Source organism: Alligator mississippiensis, chromosome 6 (assembly GCF_030867095.1).
Source record: "Alligator mississippiensis isolate rAllMis1 chromosome 6, rAllMis1, whole genome shotgun sequence".
Classification (NCBI taxonomy): domain Eukaryota; kingdom Metazoa; phylum Chordata; order Crocodylia; family Alligatoridae; genus Alligator; species Alligator mississippiensis.
In genome coordinates, this window is record NC_081829.1 from 21,470,061 (window position 1) to 21,493,837 (window position 23,777).

General features: G+C 44.7%; 1 protein-coding gene across 6 annotated transcripts in view; it reads right to left on the reverse strand.

Moving 5' to 3' along the window:
* The window catches only part of ARHGAP22 (Rho GTPase activating protein 22), a 347,339-nt gene that overhangs the window by 159,130 nt on the left and 164,432 nt on the right, over positions 1-23,777 (reverse strand). Inside the window, exon 1 of one of the 6 annotated variants that reach the window (XM_019499468.2) lies at positions 15,201-15,457. The exons of the other annotated variants lie outside the window; for them this stretch is intronic. The gene's annotated coding sequence lies outside the window, so the exon portion shown is untranslated. Of the gene's footprint in view, positions 1-15,200; positions 15,458-23,777 lie in introns of those variants that run through there. 6 annotated transcript variants of the gene reach the window in all.

A 23,777-nucleotide genomic window follows, 5' to 3' on the forward strand; every position in this document is an offset into this window, starting at 1 on the left:
GCAGCAAGCAGCCATGGGGAGGGGAGGGCAGGGAGAAGCCAGGGCTCTGGCTAGGGATCAAAGGGGAAGGGAGGGGTCAGACCTGTTCTCTGGAGCAGAGAGCACAGCCCAGCCCAAGGCTGCAAAGTATCTTGGATGCTGGGGGACTCTGATTTAACTTAAACCAGGAAAGGGTATGTGACAGACATTTCATAAACTGGTTTGACCCAAATCAGTTAAGTCTGATACTACATTCAACCAAGTTTATCTCAGACTTGTTTCAGCCATTTTCAAACTGGTTTATGTGCACTGAACATCAGTTCTGTTACAGGTTTAAACCAGTTTCTGATCTCTTATATAGGCTTATGTGTAATGTCTGTCCCTGGCCCAGAAGATCTACCTGGCCCTGCAATGAAAGCAGTGGAAAACCTTGGGTTCTACCTACCATCTCTTCAGGGCCCACTGGAGTGATTTCAGAAATGGAATGGAGCTTTGCATACTGTGTGGTAGATTCTCCATCACTTGAAGTCTCTTTCTTAAAGATTTTCTCTAGCTCAACTACAAGTATTAGGCCCAATATAGGAATTGCTGAGAGAAATTTTCTTGCCTGTGTTACACAAGGTGACTCAATGTTCATAATATACCCTTCTGGCCTTAAGATCTACTCATCTACATGAAAGGTATAACACCATAGAGAGGAAGGAGCAAATTGGTAAAAGGATAAAATAAACAGTAATGGAATGGATCAATGGAAATAAAAAAGTTAAGCTAAACAGCTTGACGTCTTCAATTCAGTGTAAGGTGGTTGGATAAGTTCCCAGAGTGCTCAAATTAGGATGGACAAAGCCCTGAAAAATATAGTTTTGAAGACAACCCTATGCTAGTTCCCTGGAGTTTATTATGCAGATATGAGTTATTTGGTCTCCAACTCAGTGGTTCTAAACCTTTTTAGATGAAAGTCATCCCTCAGAAAATGCCAGCTCTTAGTTTTCACTCACTTTTTACCTACAGAAAATTAATATAGCAACTCTTCTACTGAAAAGAACTCAGAGAGACCACAACAGGTCAGAATGTTTGTAATACTCTGGATTCCTATTTGAAAACTCTGGTTTAGTCTTGTAAGAGGCAGTTAGCTGCACTGGTCTGAAGTCAGACAGAAGGTAGGGTATATTTGAACTGCATAAACTAAATCAGATATATTATATATAGCATAAGCTTTTGTGACTAACTAACTAATTACTCACATTTGAAAATATTGGCCAACCTTATTTTGGCCAGATTATCTTTTCACTAGCATTATCACTGCTTCTGTTTTACAGATAGGCCAAGAGACTGTTCTGTAAGGAAGGATAATATACTTCATTTTCAGGCTATTATCCAGTTCTCAATGTCTCTCTCATATTTACATGGTATAGAATAGGTTAATAATATTAACAGCGTCACATCAATACGGTTAAATAGAACAATTTATTCATGCCAATGCGAGCCCCATTTTCTTTAAAAAGTGGCTTATCTAGTTTCTTTAGGAGATACTTCTGACAACATGAATATTAAAGAACAATGTAAAGGAAGCTTATTAACTTGATATTGGGTTTTGACTACAATTCTTTCCGCACCTCTCAATGTTTAATAATCAGATGAACAAAAGTAACAAATATGCCATGCATTTCTCAAGGGCTACATTATTTAGTGCCTAAACATTTAACAAAGCAGTTAATCTAAACTATTTCCTCAGTCTGGAATACTGATAGAAAGGCAGATTTTATGCACTCAGCTATACTCTCAGGCATTGTTAATGAGAGCAATAATACTGGATATGCAATTCAGGAAGGACCTCCTGGCTGAATACTTAATACTGCTATATCTCAAGATTCTAAATTACATGGCCAGGTTAGCAAGGAAAAAGAAAAATTCTTCAGAAAAACTGATCAATCAAACAGGCAGCAAGTATCCCAGCACGGTGTTAGGGTTGTTGGGTTGTCCTGTCCAAAAAAAGGATATGAAACCAAAGTTCAGAATAAGGGTGAGATTAAACATTACAATTAAACCTTGCTAAGGGCACTTAAAACAAGTATTACCATATATTTACACTCGTTAATAAGTGCTAAGTGCCCTCAAGGGTTGCGTCCAGATGAGCGTGCATATGTAGAGGTGCACGTTTCCCATGGCACAAAAAGCAGCAGTACATATTTGTGCCACTGCTTTTTGTCTCAGGGCAAGCCCCTGAACTCCAGCGCGTAGCAAAGTGACATGGATGGGGTATGGGAGGCTGGGTACAGCAGCTGTGGGATGGGGCATCCATTTGCCTGAGCCCCAGCTAGGCCCCTCCTCTCCCCACTCCAGGACCATCAGGGAGGCTTGAGTGCCGCAGCCCTGGTGGCTGCTGCTGGGGTGTTGCTGACTCCCCCCACTGGACACTGCCCTGGGCCAGAGGCCTGAGCCACAGCTGGTAGTGGTGGGAGACACTGGTGGTGAGGGCCACACCCTCTTTCTTTTTTTGTGTCTCATATTTTTCTTTCTTTCCCTTTTTCTTTTTCTTCTCTTCTGTCTCTTTCTTTTTTCTCTCTCCCCTCTTTTTTGTCTTTCTCTTCTTTCTCTCTTTTATCATTCTTTTCTTTCTCTCTTTTTCTCACTGCCATCACAAAATGATAAACAAAACAAGTACACAAGAGCAAAGGTAGTATAAGAAGTTTTATTTATTGTCACCAGGTTTAGTATTTTTAGAAAATCTGGTATTTACTGTAAAAAAGGCAACATTTATGATTAGTAACTATACTAATATGCAGCGAGTCCTGCCATATACCCCCAGCCCTTGTTTTGTTTTTCTGGCATGCTGGCACTCTGGCATCTTCCAAGATAGACACTGTGGTTTTTTCAGCACTCCAGCCAATAAATGTTGCCTACCCCTGCCTTAGAGTTAACAGGTGCTAACTGTAATGTGTAAGTCTACCCAAACAGAAGTACGGTTCCTTCTTCTTCAGCAATCCCTCAGAGTTGAGGATGATTCGCTTTTCATGGTTGTCTTATCTGCAGAGATCCTGGTCTTCTCTGATTTAAAAAAATCCCCAATTTTCAGTTAAAAAAAAGTAACCCCAAATCCACATTTTTCCATGATTAAAATGCAACACCACTATATATATACACATCTATATTTTAGCAGTGTTTCATTTAAATCACGGAAAAATGTAGATTTGGGGTTACTTTTTTTAAATGGAAAACTCAGGATTTTTTTTAAATTAGAAAAAACCAGGATCCCTGCTTACCTGTGTATCTGAAGGTGGCTGATGAGGCCTATCCAGAATCAACACACTCTACCGCAGCTCAGATACATGTTTCCATGTGAAGTGGGTGGTGTTGGATTCCTGATCTGGTCTACAACATGCTGGTTCTGCCACTCCCATTGTTGTTATTGTGTGGGCCGGGAGCGATCCGGGCCCTTTTTCACGCCGCGCAGGCTGTGGCCAGCAGCCCGGGCATGCTGGGTCGGAGAAAACAGGCGGCACGCTAGAATTAGGCACAGATGCGTAATGGTTGATTCAAGATTGTTTACTTACACCGAAGATGGTCGCGGTGTAGGCTGGACAGGTTCCCAGGCACAGCTCCGCTTAAATCCTCGTTTGAGGACTACAACAAGCTCGGGTCTCTCCCACAGAGTTGTTGAGGCTCTGTGGATCCTTTTGCGTGCAGGGAAAGGGATACGTTGAGGATTGCGAACGGCAACGGGGAGAGGCTAGAGGCTGATCAGACCTCTGTTGCCTGCTTGAAATGCGCTGGGTCCGATAGGCTCCGCAGCGCTTAGAGATCTTCACACAGCGTGAAGTCTCCTCCTCCTGGTGTTCGTGGAGTCCTCCAACTTGGGCGGAAACCACCCAAGCTTTTTATACAGCTAGCAAGCCAATCACTAGCCGCCACGTATGAATAATTTCACGCAAGCCAATAATGGGGCTCGAATTATCATACAAATGGCGGGAACTCTTTGGAACGAGCATTTCTTAACTGCAAAGAAGAAATGCACGCTGCAAAGAAAGCTACAATTTGTCGGGAAAATAATTCAGTGGTGCCAAAGCACACACAAAACAAAAATCACACCCTTGGGTTGTGACAGTTATGAAGTTTCAAAATATTTAGATCACAGGTTTTCAACCTTTTTTAATAAGTTGAGTGTGGGGGGCAGGGCATACAGCCGGATGCAGAGTGGGGAGGTTGGGGGTGTGGCTCATGGGGGGGGCGGGGTAGCACGCAGCCAGACACAGAGCCACGTGCAATCTTCCCTCCCCACCCCCTATGTCCAGCTGGCTGGGCAATACCTGTGCAGCCTGCAGAGGGGAGCTGCTGGCCTCGCCCTCCCAGCCCCGCTCCTGGGAGGCGGCGGCACAGGGTGGTGGGTGGTGGTGCTTCATCCTTGCCCACCCACATGTACCCACTAGGGCCTTCCCAAGTACCCCCCAGGAGTACGCATACCCCCCGGTTGACAACCCCTGACTTAGATCCCTGAAGCAGACTCTTCCTTCATTTGGGGCAGGCCCAGGCAATAGTCTCCCACAAGTTGACATTGATGTTGCATTTTTTAAATGGCCTTGAGAATGTCCCTGAAGCACTTTCTCTGCCCTCCTTTTGAGTGTATGCCTTGGCTAAGCAGGGAAAATAAAACTTGCTTTGGGAGTCTGGAGTCAGATATCCAGATGACAGAGCCGGCCCAAGAAAGTTGATGTTGGATGACTGCCTCAATAGTCATGATGTTTGCTTGCAGGTAGACACTGACATTGGTGTGTCTGTCTTCCAACTGGATTTGGAGGATCTTCTGCAGGAAGCGTTGATATGTCTCAAACAACTTTAAATAACTCTTGTCTGTTGTCCATGTCTCAGATCTATACAGCAAGATGGAGATCACAACTGCTTGATAAACCATGAGCTTGGTTTTGGATCTGATGTCACAATCTTTGAACACCCATTTCTTCAGGTGTCCAAAGGTTGCATTTGCACATTTGAGGCAATGTTAGATTTCTTCATCAATTTCAGCCTTCTGCGGGAGATGGCTTCTGAGATACAGGAAATACTCAATGTTCTCCAAAGTCTCACCATAGATCTGGATTACTGGAGCTGGAGACTGTTTATTAGGAGCTTGTTCTGGATGACCTTAGTCTTCTGAATTCTAGGCATCAGTCCCATTTTCTTGTATGCCTTGGTAAAGGCATCCATGATTGCCTGAAGGTCTGCTTCTGAGTGAGCATACATCATCAGTGTACTGGAGCACAATGACTGAGGTTGGGGTAGTCTTGGTTTTGGCTTGGAGTCAGCTCAGGTTAAACATCTTACCATCCATTCAGTAATTTAGCTCCACTCCATTTGGAAGCTTGTTGGTGGTCAGATGTAGCATTGCAGCAAGAAATATTGAAAAGAGTGTTGGAGCAATGATGATAAATCCTGTTTTAACCTCAAAGGGATCTGTGATAGATCCATTACGGTGAAACACCACTCACATACCGTCATGGAGTAGGCAGAGAATGGTGGCAAATTTTAGTGGGCATCTGTACTTCAGAAGGATCCTTCACAGTGCTTCTCGGTTGACAGACTTGAAGGCTTTCATGAGGTCCAAGAAGGCCATGTAGAGAGGTTTGTGTTATTCCTGGAATTTCTCCTGCAGCTGGTGAGCTGTGAAGATCATGTCACTTTTGTCTCTGGTGCCCAAAACCCACACTGAGATTCTGGGAGGAACTCTCCAGCAAGTGGAAGAAGATGGTTCAGGAGGGGTCTTGCAATGGTCTTCCCTGTGGTGGACAGCAAGGTAATCCCTCTGTAGTTTCCACAGTCAGATTTGTCTCCTTTCTTGAAGATTGTCATGATCGGGGCATCCTTGAGGTCATCTGGGATTTCTTCATAATTCCAGATCCTTAGGGTATGAAGCTGTGAGTTCCTCTCTTCCCTGTTTGAAGATTTCAGTGAGGATTCCATCTGCTCCAGATGCTTTGTTGTTCTTCATCTACTTGATGGCTTTCCTCACCTTGTCAAGGGTTGGAGGGATTCCAAAATAGTCTCTGACTGCATGCTGGAGGATGGAGTTGAGAACACTCTAATCAACAGCAGAGCCTCAAATGAGAAGGTCTTCAAAATGCTCCTTCCAATGGGCATTAATGACTCCCCTTTCCTGATCAGGTCTCCTTCGTCCTTGAGTCTCAAGGGGGTTGGTCCCTGACTGCTCAGACCATAGGTGGCTTTGGTGGCACTGAAGAAACCATCCATATCATGGATGTCAGCAAGATGTTGAATCTCCTTAGCCTTGTCTTCCCATTTGTTCTTCATATTAGGTTTATATTGGATTGATCATATTGGGTTTATCCAGGGTCTGACTGTCCCACAGGTGTGGCACAGTCATTAACACAGTCGTTTACACATGAAGCTTGAATGGCCATTAATTAGAATTAGCTCCAATTGTGTGTGTGCATGTGTGTGTGAGGGGGTTATCTCAGTACTTCACAAGTATTTAAAGTGGGACAGTGAGTACACCTGTAGGATCCCAGAATAAAAGGCTTTGTCCCAGGAGAAATCCAATGTCTGTTTTTAGCCTCTGAGACATTTGGCTTCACAGACACTCCTCCAAGCTCCTTGTCCAGCGTCTCTCCAAATCTCACATCTCTCTCTGAACCTTGGTTTTGAAAAACCTCCATGCTTTAAACCAAAACTCAGTCAGAATAGCATAACTGAATGATTTTTTTGTTAAGACCACAAAAACTCCCAGACATTTAATGATTTCAGTGACCCATGAGCCTGAAAAAGGCACAAATTTGCTTACCCAAGCTTTTGGGTGAAGATGACCTTAGTCTGCCCTAGATCACAATGGCAGATGCATCTTTCATGGATCTAGGTTCTGTTGCAAACAGTCTGTATGGGTCTGGTCTTGGCCATATGGTATCCATCATCCACCATGCGGTAGATTTATTCAGAGCCAGGGAGATACCAGAGATGCACAACTGTGCCAGAAGGTAAAGCAGGATCTGAATATTTCTGGCAAATCTTATGTCCCAGTCATAAGGGTTGGTAGGAAAATCAGCCCTTTGAAAAGGCTGAAGATCTCTCAAGAATATGTACTTCAGATAATGTATTTCATTAATAAGTATCCCTCTGCCTAAGATTGAGTCCATCTATATTATGATACTGCATATTAAGACTATTTGAAACTTCACAGCAACAGCAAGGTGGGAGGAATATTGGTCCTTCTACTCTAAAACAACCCCGCACTATCACACCACTAAAACAGTGGGAGCCAACGTTTCTGGCAAGCATGCCACAAATTAGCCTCACAACCTCCCCAAGTACCACTCCAATCCCTTTCCCCTGTCCAAACTACTGCTCTGCTTTATGCTTCCAGCCCTGTGCTCTCTCTCTGATCTGTTGTTCTGCCTTCTGCTTTCTTCCCAGTGTTCCCCATCCTATTTGCTGCTTTACTTTCTGCTTCTTGCCCCAGCTGCCACTGTGCAGATCGTGGGAGGAAGTTATGCTGAGTACCTGGGACCTGAATGCCCTAATGAGGGAGTCAATACATTTGCAATGAACTCAGGGAAGCAGGTTTGAGGGTTAACTGGTGCTTTAGGACTGGGTTCTGTGCATATATCATTGGGAAGCTTGAGCAGCTTTTTGCGGGACACTTTTTCTTGCTATGAAAATCTGGTGATGAGGGAGAGATCAGGAGTAAAAGGTTCAGCTATGGTGCTGTATGGCATGGTGACAAGTAGTCAAACACAATCCAGACATGACACACATATGCATGGTTCATTTAGGGTACAAAACGGTTCTGTGAAATCCTCACCATGTTGCACAAAACAAATTACAACAAACCTCGCAATGCACCCGAGGGTGCTGAGGGAGATAACGGATGTGACTGTAGAGCTACTGGCCATTATCTTTGAAAACTCATGGTGATCAGGAAAGATCACGGATGACTGCAAAGGAGCAAATATAGTGCTCATCTTTAAGAAAGGAAAGGAAGAGGATCCAGGGAACTACAGAATGGTCAGCCTCACCTCAGTGCCTGGAAAAATCAGGGAGAAGGTCCTCAAGTAATCCATTTCCAAGCACTTGGCAGAAGAGGTGATTAGGAACAGTCAGCAGGGGTTTGCCAAGGGCAAGTCATGCCTGACCAACCTGGTTGTCTTCTATGATGAGATGACTGGTTGTGTGGATGTGGGGAGAGCAGTGGACATGATATACCTTGACTTTAGCAAGCCTTTTGATACAGTCTCCCACAATATTCTCACAAGCAAGTTAAGGAAGTTCAGGTTAGATGAACGGACTGTGAGGTGAATAGGAAACTGGCTGGATCATTGGGATCAAAGGGTAGCCATCAATGGCTCCATGTCTATTTGGCAGCTGGTATCATGTGGAGTGCCTCAGGGGTCAGTCCTGGGCCTGGTTGCGTTCAATATTTTCATCAACGACCTAGAAGATGGCATACAGTGCACCCTCAGCAAGTTTACAGATGACACCAAGGTGGGAGGAATAGTAGTTATGCTGGAGGGTAGGGGTAGGATTCAGAGTGACCTAGACAAATTAGAGGACTGGGCCAAAAGAAATCTCATGAGGTTCAATAAGGACAAGTACAAAGTCCTGCACTTAGAAGAGAACAACCCCATGCACCAGTACAGGCTGGGGACCAACTGGCTAAGCAGCAGCTCTGAGGAAAAGTCCCTGCGGGTTATAGTGGAATATAAACTGAATATGAGCCAACAGTGTGCCCTTATTGCAAAGAAGGCCAATGGCATACTGGGCTGCATTAGTAGGAACACTGTCAGCGGATTGAGGCAAGTGATTAATTCCCTCTATTCAGTACTGGTGAGGCCACATCTAGAGTATCGTGTCCAGTTTTGCCCCCCCCCCCCCCCCCCATCCCACTACAAAAAAAGATGTAGACAAACTGGAGAGAGTCCAGCAAAGGGCAACAGAAATCATTAGGGGGCTGGGCACATGACTTCTGAGAAGAGGCTAAGGGAACTGGGCTTATTTATTCTGGAGAAGAGAAGACTGAGGGGGGATTTAACAGCAGCCTTCAACACCCTTCAGGTGGTTTCTTAAGAGAGGTTCCAAGGAGGATGGAACTAGCCCTTGGTGGTGGCAGACTGCAGAACAAAGCACAGTGATGTCAAGTTGCAGCAGGGGAAGTTTAGGTTAGATGTTAGGAAAAACTCTCTCATAAGGAGGGTAGTAAAGCAGTGGAACAGGCTACCTAGAGTGGCCGTGGAGTCTCCATCCTTGGAGGTTTTTAAGACCTGGCTAGACAAAGCCTTGGGCAGGACAATCTAGTTGGAGATGGTCTTGCTTTGAGCAGAAGGCTGGATTAGATGACCTCCTGAGGTCCCTTCCAACCCTAATTTTCTGTGATTTTGTGATAATGGCTGAAGTCAGTGGTTGTTTGAGAGGCAGGATCCCCAGCTTCCCTCCCCAGCTCTTACACTGATTTGCTGTACAGCCTTGAACAAATCACATAACTCTTGATTTTCAGAGATGGGAGTCCCCTCTCCTGCCTGAGACCTTCAGTTGAAGTGGTAGTTGCTCTGACACCACCTACTACAAAGAATTACAAGAAGATCCTACTCCCCTTTTCACCAAAAAACTCAACAATACCATCAAATCATTTCCATCAAGACTACAAGAAAAACTACAGACCTTGATCCCCCCACTACCTAACCCAGGGACTTTTTACATGCTCCCTAAAATCCACAAACAAGGGAACCCTGGCAGACCTATCATATCCAACCATGGGACCCTAACTGAGGAAATATCAGGTTTTGTTGAATCAATCCTAAAACTGCTTGTCACCCACAGAGCAAGTTTTGTACAAGACACTACAGACTTTCTACGGAAACTTAAAAACATAGACCACCTTCCTTGCAACACACTCCTAGCCACCATGGATGTAACCAGCCTATATACCAACATCCCACACCAGGATGGCATCCAAGCCTGCCTTACATATCTACAGGAACAAGATTACAACCCAGAATACAGACCCAAATATATTACTGACCTTATACACTTCATCCTCACACACAACAATTTCACTTTTAATAATCAACACTTCCTTACATGATGGGAACAGCTATGGGCACTAAAATGGCCCCACAGTATGCTAACCTTTTTATGAGCCACCTGGAAGAAGACTTCCTCAAGAACTGCACCATCAAACCCTTGCTACACTTAAGATATATCGATGACATCTTCATCATTTGGACTGAGAACCTGCAATCTCTGATTGAGTTCCATCGGAAATTCAACAATCACCATCCCTCCATCCAACTTTCTCTAAAATACTCCAGCACCAGCATCTCCTTTTTAGACACGATGATCAGTATCCAGAATGATAAAATACAGACTACGTTATACAAGAAACCCACAGACCAACATACATAAAAGCACAGAACCAGCAATCACCCTAAACACACCAAAAAAGCTGTGATATACAGCCAAGCCCTCAGATACCACCGCATTTGCACCGAAGAGAACACCCGGGATTGCCACCTCACCAATCTTAAAAAGGCTTTCACCCAGCAAGGACACTCCTCCAGAGAGGTAGATCGCACATTTGAAAGAGCCACCTGGATACCACGTGAAGAACTGCTGCAGTACAGAAGAAAATCCCCCCACAAATCGCACATCGCTGGTTATGACGTATCACCCCTCCCTTGAACCTGTACGGAAAATCCTCAAACAACTGCAACCCATACTAGACAGAGACCCTATTATTAAAAAGATCTTCCCAGAGCCACCCATCCTAGCCTTCAAACAAGCACCAAACCTCGCCACCCTCATCACCAGAAGCAAACTTCCTCAAGCCCAGAACACAGCAAAAGGATCCAGACCATGCCAGGACAAGAAATGCAAAACCTGCCAACACATCTCCACCACCCCCACAATTACTACATCCCACAACAGAGCCATCAGCATCCCAGGATCTTACAGCTGCACCTCCAGAAATGTAATATACCTCATCCAATGCACCAAATGCCCTGATGGAAGATATGTAGGAGAGACCAAACAACAACTGCACACCAGAATGAAAGCACATCGGAAAACTATCAAAGACAGAAATACCCAATTACCGGTGGGGGCACATTTCTCACAGGAGGGCCACTCTCTCTCCAATCTCTCAGTCCTGATCCTCAAAGGAAACTTACACAACACTTCCCAGAGACGAGCCTATGAGCTCCATTTCATCAACCTGCTGGATACTAAAAATCATGGACTAAATATAGACATTGGATTTTTGACACATTATAACCTGCCTGACAGATGAGTTCCCAGGTATCTCTCCACTTTCATCCCCCTTCTCTCCAGGTATTTCTCCACCTTCATCCCCCTTCTCTATCTCCCCTGCGCCGCCACCCCCCCCCCCCCCCCCGGCCTGTCTCTCACCCATTGACTCCTCAATCTACATTTTCACTGACTACCTGTCTTATATGCACACCAGCCCAGCCGCTGGCTTCTTTACTTTTCATTCCATCCAGGAAGAGCACACACCAACTGCTGAAACTTCCTTAGCCTGACAAAGGGTTTTTGAACCCGAAAGCTTGCTTAATAATTATTTTCCAACTATTTGGGTTGGTCTAATAAAAGATATCAGATTCACCCAAGGAACCTTGTCTGCCAGTTGCTCATCATCACATTTGTAAGGTAGACCCTCAGCTCCTTTTTAACTGAGGTTTGTCATCTCTAAAATGGGAATACATAAGACTAACATCCCAGGAAGTGTATTTAGGAAGTGGATTAAAATGTCTTATATACATGAAGGATTTTTTTTAGTGTCCACCTTTACATTGCTCTGATTCTGTGAACCATTCCGCAATGGCTGGTGATTTACAATTGCTGCCTTAGGTTTTGTCAGCGGCACAGTCCTGGGAAAACAAGCTATTGTTGTAGCTGCACGTGCCAGGAAATGCACTAGTAAACTGTAAATAATTATTCTGCTTGGAGTTCTCAACAAAATGGGTTCTGCTGGGAATTGAACATGAACAATAGGTCAGAGATGGCAGAATCGAACAGCCAGCATGCCCTTTGAAAGAGCTGAGCTACTGAGTTGCTAGTCCATTAAACGTTGCCTTTCCATGGGAAATTTGTGGCTAAATATGCATGAGGCTTTAGTGGAACTCATGGCTTTTTAATTTGTAAGCTGTCTTTTCTAGTACAGAATTAAAGACACCAATCTTGAATCAGACCCTCTAATTATTCCAGTCAGGCCCAGTCACAAAGCAAAGGTACTTGGAAAACATACCTGGAAAGTTCTTTCAATAGGATGTGTTGCCTAGCAGTTAAAGCCCACAAATGTTAGATAAGAATCCTAGATCCAATTTCCAGATGAACTTCTGACTCACTCCACAATCAAGAGCAAGTCACTTATACATGTCATACCTTGGTTTCCTAGCTGTAAAATGTGGGTAATGCCACTGAACAAGAGGAATTGTTTTTACTGATACCTAGATGGCCATATAGGGGGATAAGGAGGTGTAAGTTCCTGCACACCTCCATGTGTGGGCATCTTAAATCCAGAGCGTAAGCATGGTGGAACACATGGGATCCATGGGACCCGTGGATGTTCTCCCACTGCAAGCAAGAAGGTATGATGGGAACCCGAAAGCAGCAACAGGAGGCTATGAATTCTGCTAAACAACTTGTCACAAGGAGATTAAAAAGAAAAGGAAAGTATTTCTGCCACTATAAAAAATGTATGGCAGTGCAAATGAGACATCAGGTGATGTCAGTTTCCACCCTCTGTTCCCTGTAAAACACAAGAGTCAAATAATTCCACAGTCAAGCCAGAAGGGTCCAAGGGAAGGCTGAAAGCTCCTGTTAGTGCAGTGGTCTCCAACCTTAAGTAGGAGATCACCTTTGGCATTTAAAAGCAACCCAAGATCTACTGTGTTTCGCTGCCACCCCCTCCCCGGCTCCCCATCCCCACACCCAGCAGGTAAGTCTGTGCAGAGGGAAGTAGGGGCAGATCAAGGCAGAGGCAGAAAAAATTATTTGGGGGCGCGCCTCCCCAACAGGTAAGTCACACCCGGCAAGGTGAAAGACAACTATCAATGTAGAAAGTTCTTGCAGATCTGTGACAGGGTTCCTCTCCAGGGGTGGCTTTGAAGCCCCTGGAGTCACTGCGGACCTCACTTTGTGGGCAATCACCCCTTCATTCACCTGCCATGCCTTTATGTCTGTTACTTTCATGAGGGAGGCTGCACCAGGGCTTTCCAAATTGCTCTCTCAAATGAGCACCAGGTGCCCATTGTCACTGCCTTATGGAGTAATTGCATGACTCTGCTCCTCCCCTACACCATTTTCCATGCCTCACAGTTGGCATCCTCATTGACGTTCTCTTCCATTTAGCCCCTCGTCTGGGGGTTCTTGGACCTTCACTGGTCCCACATGCTCAGCCCCTCAATCTGGGCTCCAGACCCTTCCCTGGGCCCCTAGGAGCCTCTTCCTCCCCTTAGATCCTCCCCAAACCTTCAGACAGGTTGCTGTAGCCCTTCACCTCAGCAGGATGGCTGCAGCTCCAGGTGCTCTCTCTGCAGGCTCCAAGATGTTGGATCATCTCAGGGCCTGGGCTTATATCCTTCTCCAGGGTCAGATGACTGTAGTCAGCCCAGGTTGCACCTGCAGGCTGCTTCAGCCCTAACCTGCCTACTCGTAAAGTATCAGGAGCACCAAACCTCCTGCCACAGGATCCTGTGGTGAAAATGCCAAGAATTACTGTTGTTTATGGTACTTTAACCTACGCTCCAACTCAGGATAGTACCGGGGATGGAAGAGCCAGTGATCTGGGAAACTGATAGGAAGGGAGAGTGTGACCAAGCTTCCTCTTAGTGACTTGGATTTAAAGACTCATAAATAGGCATTTACTTTTTCGTGATTCTGCGTTTTTTACAGAAACCAAAAAAAAACAATGGTTTCTGCAAACTCTGCAAAAACGGTGATCCCTGCAAGTTTGGCACAGGATCACCAAGGGGAAAAAAACTTACTAAAAATAAAATGCACAGGCCACTGTGGCCCAGGCGTGCATCCTGCTGAGGGGAGGACAAGGGGACAGGAGGGGGAAGCCACTGGCATGAAGAGGAGCAGCAAAATGGCAGCTGCCCTCTCCCTCTCCCCCCACCCCCCCAGCTGCTGACTGGCTAAGAGGGCTGCCCATTGAGCAGCCCTGCCCCCATGTGCCATCAGTGGCAAATCTGGGCTGAGGGGAGTGGGCAACTGTGGGTCAGGAGTGAGGGGCACCAGCGAGGATGGGGAGCTGTGAGTCAGGAGTGACAGGCACCAGCAGGGCTGGGAGGGTAGGGAGCTGTGGGTCAGGAGTGAGGGGCACTGGTGGGGATGGGGAGCTGTGGCTTGGGAGTGAGGGGCACTGGCATATTAGGGCTGGCCAGCACCACAAAGCAGCTGGGGGGACAGCCACAGCTGGACCCATGTCCTGGTGAGCAAAGAGGGCAGGGGGAGCTGTGATTTTAATATGATAAAAAAAAAAAAAAATCAAACGCCAAAATATATAGATATTTAGCATGTGTTTTATTATAGTGATTGAGGCACTGGTAGTCTTCCAAATTGCTTTAAAATTGTAAATATATCAAGAAAACATGTTCAACTGATATCTATATATATAGTGGTGTTTCCTTTTAATCACAAAAAATGCAGATTTGGGATTTTTTTTAACCAAGAGAATTTGGGATTAAAAAGAGAAAATCAGAATCCCTGCTGATGAGTAGCGGAAAGCAGTATCTGAATGACAGGTATGAATGAGCATCCTAGCTGAGAGAAATTTAGCACTCAGCTCAGAATACAACCTAAACCAGTTCTCAGATTTTTAAGGGTGGAACTTTCTTAAAACTAGACAAAGAAAAAGGCTCATTCATATCCATGGATTTGGGCATTTGATCCCTGCCCCTGTTCTAGGAACTTCCCAGGGCTCTGTCATGCCCCCAGTGGGAGGGAGAGGCACTTAGCCCTCACAGGACTAGCTAAGTGTGCTGGGAATGCAGGCTCAGGTCTCTGTCAGGTTAAATAATTCAATATGGTCAAACAATCTGGATACCGGTCTGCTGAGCCAGGAATCGGGGGGCGGGGGGGGAATGTTTATAAGGCCATGAACTTTCATGGGTGGCTCAGCTGCGTGTAGCCAAGACAGTATAGAAACATGGGGTTCTCGGGGGGTGCACAATGAGGCTTGTTAAGAGCAGTAACATACATACCAGCTTGCCAGCTTTGTGCTCAGGACGTAATCCCACGGCCATGGCAGCATACCTCACCAATTAAGTCCCTTTGTCGAGGGAAGATTTCAGATTGCACCTTCTGCACCGCACCTCTTTGCTTCAGCATGAATTCCTAAATGAACCCCCACCACCTCTATCAATTATCCGTTAATTTACAGGAAGACAAGGTCTAAAATAAATATAAACTGAGGCATAGACAATGAGACTCTTATGAAGTCAGCAGCATTAACAGCAGACATTCAACTGGCCTGTGACTGTCTATGGCACACACTAAACCAGCTAAGACCAGTTAACTGAGAACCCCTTCACGTGCCCCATTGCTCTTGTCAGTAAGTGCATTCCTGTCATTCCCTTCAACTCTCATTCTCTTCCTTACAATGGATATATTGCTACATTTTCACCCTCCCTAGAGAAACAGGAAGGCCTATCACTTGAATCACTAGAAGCTAGGCTGGACAAAACACTACAGAATAAGTTGCAGGGAACAATGCTGCATATGATTTCTCAGCATTCCTGCAAGCTGTGGACAAACAGCTCTTTCCTTCCATCCTACAGTTTAATTCTCACCCCTCGGGGGGCTGGGACTGGGGCCCTTAACAACGAGGCATATGTGCAAGGGCACAGGGAGATTTTCCCACATATAAAAGTTGAAAACACTATTTTTAACAGTTTAGTGAAGGGGAAGATAGCAAGGTCATGTCTATACGGCCTACCTCCCAATGCTAGGACTGCCACCAACAAAATTAGCTGCCTGCTTGTGCAGGTGTCCTTCAACCTGTAAACCCTGCAGATCTGTTTGCTCTCTACCTGGGCATTACAAAATCCATGACAGCTTGCATGAGATTATACATCTGCTCTGTACAGCAGCTCCCAAAACAGTTGTGCAGTGTGCTGCTAGCAGCCTCACTCCTGCTCTTCCACCCCCAAGGAGACTGTCCCCTTCCAAGGAAGTGATTCCCATGTTCCATTCAAAACCATAGGTTGAAAATGCCAACGCTGCACTGCTGAATGTCTAAAAGCCAGAGAATGCCAAGGGTAAGTTGCATAGTCACCTTAACACACTCTCCCAATCTAGTTTTGCTGAAAGATATGATGGCTGAAAGCTGGTCTCAGATCCCAAGACTCTTGCAAGCCCTAATTAAAGCCAGTGGGTGCCAAGCCCTCTTCTAAGCTGAACAGGTGTAAACTATCATCTCTATGTAGGAAAAGATAGGGCAGGGTAGCACCTTAGGGTGTGTCCAGATGAGCACACATGTACATTTCCCTGGGGACACCCCTGCATGTGCACTCTGGCACAGGGCAAATTACCCCAGATACGGTAGGGAAGGCTGGGGCCAGCACCTGGGCTGGCCTCAGCAGCCTTACCTGGGGTCCTGGGGCCTCCCAGGGCTGCAACAGTGGTGATCCAGGTGCCTGGAGCCTAGCTGGCAGCCTTTGAGGTACCACAAAGCACATGTGTGCACTTGTGTGAATGCGCCCTTAGAGACTAACTGGTTCAATTAAGAACAAATCAGTTAGTTTCTAAGGGCACCTATGCAAATGCCTGACACTTGCTCCAATGCATTCTAATTAGCTTCTAAGAACTGCTCTAATTAAAGCATCTCCCCAACCCAGTGCATGTGAAGACAGCCTAAAGTGCCGCTCTACCATACCTTCTGCCTGATTTCAGACTAACATGGGGAATGTGTGCTATGTAGCAGAAAATCTTCTCAGGAGGGGAAACAGTGTTGTCACAGGACCTACCCTTTAATTCTCAAACAGTACAAGTTTGTGCTCTTTCTTCCACAACTTTACACGCCCACATATAACATCTTGTCACTGTTTTCCCATTGCTGCACGTTGACCTTAATTTCACTGCCCTGATGATCGAAAAACATCTCTAATAGTTTTGGGCCAAATCCTCAACTCAAGTAACTAGCCTTTATTTCAGTGACACTTTCAAACACTCACCAGCTCCCAGCATGTGTGGTCCTTAGACATCTATATGGCCAGTTCTCTGCTCCCAGTTTACATTTTAATCATCTTCTCAGCACTCGTGTACTTACATATGAGAATGTGTGTGGAGAGACATAGCTCTGAACAGTGATTTTTTTTTGATATCTTAGAAGAAATGCACATACAGCAAGTAGACCCCAAAGCACTGTACATATTCCATCCTGGGAATAAATCAAGGGCTCTGTTCAGCTCTTTGCCATACTAAATGCATAGCTGCCCTCTGCTCTAAAAAGTTTCTCTGGACCCTCTGAGCCAGCCACCTGGTATTGCTACACAGTTTTTCAATGCACAGCAATTCACACCCGGGAATAAGTGTCATCTGTAGGGGCTCAAACTAATGCATCAGATCCAGGGGATAGAGTCCGCTGATTCCAATGGGACCCACATTCTACAAGCTCACCTTACAAGCTGACAAATACCTCTACAGCAACATGTACTTCACATGCACATTTTTCAACAGGTCACAACTCTACAACTCTACTGGTTTACAGCAGGAAAATTGATCAATATCTTTCAAATGAGGACTGATTCTCTGCCAGAATTCAATATTCCACTCTTACTCATATACCCCAGAAACTTTCCAACCCATTTCACAAAAATGTTTGTACAAATAGGGACATTTTCTTTTTAATTTACATTCATCTCGTGCTCTGAAAAGGCTGGAATGATTTTACATAGACTTCAAGCAATCACTACTTCAAATTCACTTTTAGGCAGCGGAGAAGCCTTTAAAACTGTTAGTCTGTAAGGAGAACAGTTCAGAAATTTATGAATGGCTGAAGACAGGACGTTAGAATGGAAATAATCATGCAACCTCAGCAATAGGTGTCATTACCAGTGCCTCTCAAACACTGCACTCTGCATTACCTACATGAATTATTAATTCCTTCCCACATTCAATCCAAATAATGAAAATAGCAGGTACGATGTCAATTTTCTACACACGCTATTTGATGGTTGTTCCATACAGAATTACCTCCTACATACTGAATGCAAACCTGCCATATTAAATGGGATCTCCCAGACTGTACTATGTTTCTATCTGTATTAATATATGGCACCTATTACCATGGTATCTGAGCTCCACTCAATATTTAATGTGTTTATACCCTCATGCATCTTGTATGATGCAAAGCAATGTTTCTGTTCTCTATAGATGGGGGAGTGAGGTCCATTGAGACCTAGTGACATGCCCAAGGTCACAAAAATATCTCTGGCAAAGCAAGGAATCGACCATGAGTTTCCCATATTAATGCCTTAACCACTGGCCCATCCTTCTCCTCCCATTTTTAGCAGTTCTGCATGGTGTCTCATCTCATTGACAGCAATTCTGGGGTGAATTGTCTCTTTCATTTCTTAAACAGGCAGCAGTTCACCAAGGGGTTGTCACAACCTCAATGCCAACAACTTAGGGCAAAACAGGAGAGCCAGCTGGGAAGGTGAAAGGAAAGGTCAGGAAAGGACAGGTCATGATAATAAGCTGATAGAGAATAGGTTTAGGTTAGAGATCAGAAGGCTATTTTTTACAGTTAGGGTGGCCAAAATCTGGAACCAACTTCCCAGGAAAGTGGTCCTTGCCCCTACCTTGGGCAAATTCAAGAGGAGGTTCGATGATCACCTGTCTGGGGTCTTGTGAACCCAGCATTCATTCCTGCCTGTGGCAGGGGGTCAGGCTAGATGCTCCCTCCTGACCCTAGCTACTATGAAACTATGAAAGTTTAATGACTTTCCTTACCAACTGCCCTTCTGCTATTCTTTTGAGCTGGTTTTGCAGTTAGAATATGCTGGAGCAATATACACCAACTGCAAGGATTGCTGAAATTCAACAGCAGCCGTTACCACAGGAAAATTTGACTGGTGCCTGTTTGAGAGACAACAACATAAAACTACATTGTAGGAATAGATCCTTTACCATAGGCATTTTTATCCTCACTTTCGGGGTGCAAGCAGCATCCATGTTACTCTCTCCTTCTCCCTGGGCTTCTTTGGCATCACTTACAGTCTAACACTGGGACTTGATGGTGGGATGCCACCATCAGAGTCCATGGTGAGTCAGCATAGCTTGGATGTAACTACTCCAGTAGTTCTGCAATCATGACAGGCAGCAATGAGAGGACAAAGCTCATCTCCTTTCCTTTTGTATATGGCCAAACTACATAAATTAAGTGGAACACTTAGGACAGTGATTCAGCAGGTACTGCAGCATCCTGGGGTACCTTGAGGTCCTTTCCAGGGTGCTGTGAGGTGCCATGAAAAGTCAGCACTCTTAGGTATGCAAGCATGATTCGCAAGATAAACCCAGAGATTTCAAATAGGAATCCATAGTATTAAAAACATCCTGACCTGGTATGGTCTTTCTGAGTTATTGCTTTATTATTTTTCCATAGTCAAAAATGAGTTAAAACTAAGAGCTGGTATTTTCCAAGGGGTGCCTTGAGTCTAACAAGGTTGCAAACCACTGGCTTAGGATAACTGTCAGAGTTCCCTGATGCACAAGATCCCTGCCTCTTTCCTCAGTTGTTCCCTATCTATTGACTACTAGCTCCTTAGAAAGTATCATTACGAAGAGTGATAGGAGCCTCCTGCTTTGCCCTTCAATGAGGAGCAAGATGCTGGACTGATTTACTACGTGGGGATAGGGGGGTATGTTTGCACATGCAGTTATGGTGCATGAATAAACTGTGGAGCTTATTGTTTGACTTCCTGGTTAAGGTGCATACTGGAGTGACGTCACTGCCTTAACAGTCATTCTTCTGATTCATCCACTCTTAATGCCATCAGGAACACAAGGAAGAAGCCAAAAGAAACCCTGAACAATTCCTGAATTAGCTGTTATCATAGTACCAACCAAACATGTGATCATGATTAGCACTGTTGCGCTGATACCATTGCCTAATATTGTCTCGGTTTCTTTCTGATCTCTCATCTGTCCATACCCATATTTGGCTCATACTTAGCTTGTAAGTTAAGTGGGGCAGAGACTGCCATTCTGTACTGTGTGTTTGGATGAAGCCTGGCAGCATCGGGTCCTAATCCATGACCACAGTTCCTAAATGCTTTAACACCACAAGTAACAAACAAAGAACTGATAATAACAGCTGACATAAGGAAGATTTGCACCTGCTTCAAAAATGATTCTTAATAATGAGTCAAACCAATGTCCTAAATCTCAAAGCATCCAAACTCTGAAGAACCCTAGCTCCTGGACCCATCTCTGTTAAGAGCAGTTCTATTAATACAGAACTAACCGTGGAACAGCACTGAGATGCCACAGTGATGGCCCTTTAGAAAACCCTGAAAGAAATGTTCAGGCATTACAGAGAGTTGGAAAAAACATGACTTCTTTCCAATGTAACCATTATACTTTGCAAGGCAAAAACACAGTCAAAAGAATAAAGCAGTTTGTTCACCCAACAGTACTCAATATTGAGTAAGCCCCTTTTTTAAACAAAAGTGATTAACAACATAAGTGGTGCAGTCAAAGTAACTGATCTGAACAGCTCTTTTGCTTGATGGCAGCGGCTCAGAGCAACACAATCACCTACAACAGATGCAAGCAATTCAACGTTAATGTTTGAATCAAGTATAAAATATTAATTATAATGAAGTTGATTGGTAACAGCAAAGCAACCACTGTCAGCGTATGTTGTTGAAAAGTGTTAATCCATCTAAGTTAGTGAACATGATCTGGCACAGGCTCTAAAAAGATATCTGCTGAATCAGAGACCTCTCTCAGGGAAGAACACTTCAAAAGTCATCCTGTACAATCACCCCTAAGACTGCTCGGGATCCTCCTTGCCTAGACTAGCTCTTCAAGCCACTTTTACATGCTCCAAGCAATGGGGCTTCTATCACTTCTTTGGGAGATTGTGCCAGTCTTTCAAACCTCACCACCAGGAATTTTCTCCTGATAGTCACATTTTCCTTTATCAGTTAGTGCCCAGGTATGACTGGATCTAAGCCACTGACTCTTAACAACTTCTTTCCCCTCACATTGTTCACATCCTTTGCATGCTTACAGAGCAGTTTTCCTCAAGCTGAGATAAGCAGCCTGTTATAGCTCTTGCCCTGAGGGTATGGACAATGGTTTCCAGAGGGAAAGGGTCGCTGATGCTCAGACCATGCAGTAGCTGTTACTCTGTTAACTGCCATGGATGCATGAACCTGCAGTGATATATGTATGGCAAGACCACTCCCAACTTCACCCAGGGTCAAAGCTGGGGCAATTTAACTCACTTGTATAGCTGCCAGCTCATGCACACTTAGCAGCTAAACCCCTAATAGTTACTGTGCCATACTGAGCTGCAGACCCTCCTCCCCTTTTGAAGCTGCTCCAGCTGGGCCTTAGTCCATCTCCTCAGTTTCTGCCTTGCATAAGTGTCCTTCAAAATGAGGGATATGAGACTTCTTTTCTCCCACCCTTTGTCTACCTTTTCAGTAATCACAGGTCACACAATGAATATGGATCAAGTATAAAATATTAATTATGTTATATTTATGATGCTGTGGCACAAAAGGAATATGTTGTTCAGAGATGTGTCAAAAGGAAAATCTGTTTAGCATTGGTTAAGTCCTCACCCAGAGTACCATATCCAGTTCAGGGCACTGCACTTTAAGAATGATGTAGGCAAACTAAGGAGAGTCCATAAGAGAACAGGAAAAAATTAGAGGTCTAGAAAAAATGACATGAGTAAAGATTGGAAAAACTGGTATTATTTAGTTTGGAGAAAACTGAGGGGGGATTTGATGATAATTTTCAAATACGAAACAGGTTGCTATAAAGAAAATGGCAATCAGTTGTTCTCTGTGTCCTTTAAGGACAGGAGAAGAAAGAAAGAAGGGACTTACAAGTAGGGAAATTTAGATTGCATATTCAGAACTTACTAACTCCGGAGGTTGTTAAGCACTGAAACAGATTTTACAGAGAAGTTGTAAAATTTTCATCACTGGCAGTTAAGTGCAGGTAAGACAAATATTTGTTTGGGATGATTTAAACAAGAATCTTCCTGCCTTGTGCGGGGGTTGGACTATATAACCTCCTAACAACCCTTCCAATTTTATTTTAGAAAATACGACCTATGAGGAAAGATTGCAAAAGCTCAGTATAGTTCACATAGAAAAGAAAAGATGGAGTGGACGTGGTAACAATCTTGAAGTATGTAGAATACTGTTTTAAAGAGTTTGGAGATCAGGGCTAGTGATAGAGATTACACATAAACCAGTTTAAGTGATCAGAAACTAGTTTAAAACTGTAACAGAACAGACATTCCATGCACATAAACCAGTTTGAAAATGGCTGAAACCAGTTTGAGATAAACCTGGTTTACACTTGAAGATAGGCTGCAGATACAGGTGGACCTAGACAGGCTGGCAAGTTAGGCAGACTGGAACCAGATGAAGTTTAACATTGAGAAGTGTAAAGTGCTCCATCTGGGGACAAGCAATCCTCAACATACTTACAGGCTTGGTGGCACCAAACTGACTAGCACCACGACTGAAAGAGACCTAGGGGTAATAATAAACCATAATGTGAACATGAGCCGTCAGTGCGATGCTGTAGCCAGCAGGGCAAACAATACTCTGGCATGCATTAACCAATGCATCTCAAGGAAAACCAAGGAGGTGATTCTTCAGCTTTACTCAGCACTGGTGAGACCGCAGTTGGAGTACTGCATCCGGTTCTGGGCGTCACACTTCAACAAGGAAGTGGAAAAGCTTGAGACAGTCAAGAGAAGAGCCACCCATATGATCAGAGACTTGCAAGGCAAGCCACAGGAGGAAAGGCTGAGGGACTTGGACCTCTTTAGCCTAAAAAGAGAAGGCTGAGAGGGGACTTGGTAGCAACTTACTGCTACATCAGGGGAATACATCAAGGGCTCAGTGAACAACTATTCACCATGGCACCCTTGGAGAAAACCAGGAGTTATGGCCACAAACTCCTGGAAGACCATTTCAGCCTTCAGAAAAAACTTCTTCATAGTCAGGGTGTCCAGACTGTGGAATAAGCTCCCTCCAGAGGTGGTGCAATCACCTACCCTGGAAATCTTCAAGAGTAAACTGGACGGTCACCTTGCTGGGGTCACCTGACCCCAGTTGTCTTTCCTACCTAGTGCATGGGGGTTGGACCTGATGATCTTACAAAGTCCCTTCCAGCCCCTAACAATCTATGAATCTATGGCTGAATGTACTACAGTATAACCTCATAAATCCGGCACTCAAAACTCTGAAATTCTCAAAAAACTGGCACAGCAGGCAGGTGGCACTGGCCGTTCCTGGGGCTGCAGCAGGGAGCAAAGCGAAGGGAACTGTAAGTGGGTGTGGGGCATGACCTGCACCCCTGCCCTGTGACCTGCACCCACTTACAGTTTCCTCTGCTTTGCTCCCTGCTGCAGCCCCAGGAGCAGCCAACGCCACCTGCCTGCAGCCACAGCCCTTCTCTGCCCTTTCTCTAGCCCCAGCCTTACTCATTCAAAAATCCAACAATTTCAAATTTGAGACATTTCCAGTAGCTGCTAGGATACATGCCAGATTTATGAAGTTATACTGTATCAGACTTAACTA